Source organism: Octodon degus, unplaced genomic scaffold (genome assembly GCF_000260255.1).
Source record: "Octodon degus isolate 3935 unplaced genomic scaffold, OctDeg1.0 scaffold00038, whole genome shotgun sequence".
Classification (NCBI taxonomy): domain Eukaryota; kingdom Metazoa; phylum Chordata; class Mammalia; order Rodentia; family Octodontidae; genus Octodon; species Octodon degus.
The window spans coordinates 17069799-17071842 of NW_004524614.1; the positions used below are offsets into that span (position 1 = coordinate 17069799).

At 45.3% G+C, this 2044-nt stretch overlaps 1 pseudogene across 1 annotated transcript; it reads left to right on the top strand.

The window, feature by feature from the left end:
* The first annotated feature begins 32 nt into the window (after nucleotides 1–32).
* Nucleotides 33–1661, top strand: LOC101567862 (annotated as a pseudogene). The gene has a single exon (XR_192499.2). The product of XR_192499.2 is annotated as a poly(rC)-binding protein 2 pseudogene (transcript).
* The last annotated feature ends 383 nt before the right edge of the window (nucleotides 1662–2044 follow it).

A 2044-nucleotide genomic window follows, 5' to 3' on the forward strand; every position in this document is an offset into this window, starting at 1 on the left:
CGCTCGCGGGGCCCCCCTTGCCTTCCCGCCCGCCCCTATTGTTCCGCCCCTGGCCTCCTGCCCTTCCCCTTCCCTCCCGCTCCCCTTTTCCCCTCAGTCGCCTCGCGCCTGCAGTTTTTGGCTTTGACCCTCCCCCAGTGACCAAAGACTTGAGCACTCAAAAAGTCCAGCTCCCCATAGTATTCGACATGGACACCGGTGTGATTGAAGGTGGATTAAATGTCACTCTCACCATCCGGCTACTTATGCATGGGAAGGAAGTTGGCAGTATCATTGGAAAGAAAGGAGAATCAGTTAAGAAGATGCGTGAGGAGAGTGGTGCACTATCAACATCTCAGAAGGGAATTGTCCTGAGCGAATTATCACTTTGGCTGGACCCACTAATGCCATCTTCAAAGCCTTTGCTATGATCACTGACAAACTGGAAGAGGACATCAGCAGCTCTATGACCAATAGCACAGCTGCCAGTAGACCCCCGGTCACTCTGAGGCTGGTGGTCCCTGCTAGTCAGTGTGGCTCTCTCATTGGGAAAGGTGGTTGCAAGATCAAGGAAATACGAGAGAGTACAGGGGCTCAAGTCCAAGTGGCAGGAGATATGCTCCCCAATTCAACTGAGCGGGCCATCACTATTGCTGGCATCCCACAATCCATCATTGAGTGTGTCAAACAGATCTGCGTGGTCATGTTGGAGACTCTCTCCCAGTCCCCCCCGAAGGGCGTGACCATCCCGAACCGGCCCAAGCCATCAAGTTCTCCAGTCATCTTTGCAGGTGGTCAGGACAGGTACAGCACAGGCAGCGACAGTGCGAGCTTTCCCCACACCACCCCATCCATGTGCCTCAACCCTGACCTGGAGGGACCACCTCTAGAGGCCTATACCATTCAAGGACAGTATGCCATTCCACAGCCAGATTTGACCAAGCTGCACCAGTTGGCAATGCAACAGTCTCATTTTCCCATGACGCATGGCAACACCGGATTCAGTGGCATTGAATCCAGCTCTCCAGAGGTGAAAGGCTATTGGGGTTTGGATTCATCTGCTCAGACTACTTCTCATGAACTCACCATTCCAAACGATTTGATTGGTTGCATAATTGGCCGTCAAGGCGCCAAAATCAATGAGATCCGTCAGATGTCTGGGACGCAGATCAAAATTGCGAACCCAGTGGAAGGATCTACTGATAGGCAGGTTACCATCACTGGATCTGCTGCCAGCATTAGCCTGGCTCAATATCTAATCAATGTCAGGCTTTCCTCAGAGACGGGTGGCATGGGGAGCAGCTAGAACAATGCAGATTCATCCATAACCCTTTCTGCTGTTCACCACCACCCATGATCCATCTGTGTAGTTTCTGAACAGTCAGCGATTCCAGGTTTTAAATAGTTTGTAAATTTTCAGTTTCTACACACTTTATCATCCACTTGTGATTTTTTAATTAAAGTGTTTTAATTCCTTTCTCTGTTCAGCTGTTTATGCTGAGATCCATATTTAGTTTTTTAAGCTTCTCCCTATTTTTTTGTTTTGTTTTGTTTTGTTTGTTTGTTTTTTTGGCTCATGAATTTTTCTGTTTGTCATGAAAATGTAAGAGTGGAATATTAATACATTTCAGTTTAGTTCTGTAATGTCAGGAATTTTTCAAAAAAATTAAAAGATGGACTGGAAAAAAAAAACAACAAGGTACTGCCCTGTGTATTGAAGGAAATCAAAAATATATTTTCTTCACCCAACTACTTGGAGTAAACATTGATCTTAACAGGAGTGAGAGGCTGAGATAAACACATAAAGCAGAATATGATACTATTTACAAGTAAGGTGTATAGACTTTTATGGAACTACAAATGTAGTATAAATCCTTAAAGTAATTTTTTGGGAAAAAAATCAAATAAATGGAATTTGTAATCCTTTGAACAGAGGTTCTGAGGAAGAAATGAAATATTCTTGCTGGGGAGAAGTACATGGTACATGTTTTCACAGTTCATGACTGGCAGGGCACAGAGGATGAAAGATTACCTGGGGCCAGTGTTAATACAAACTCCAAACAAG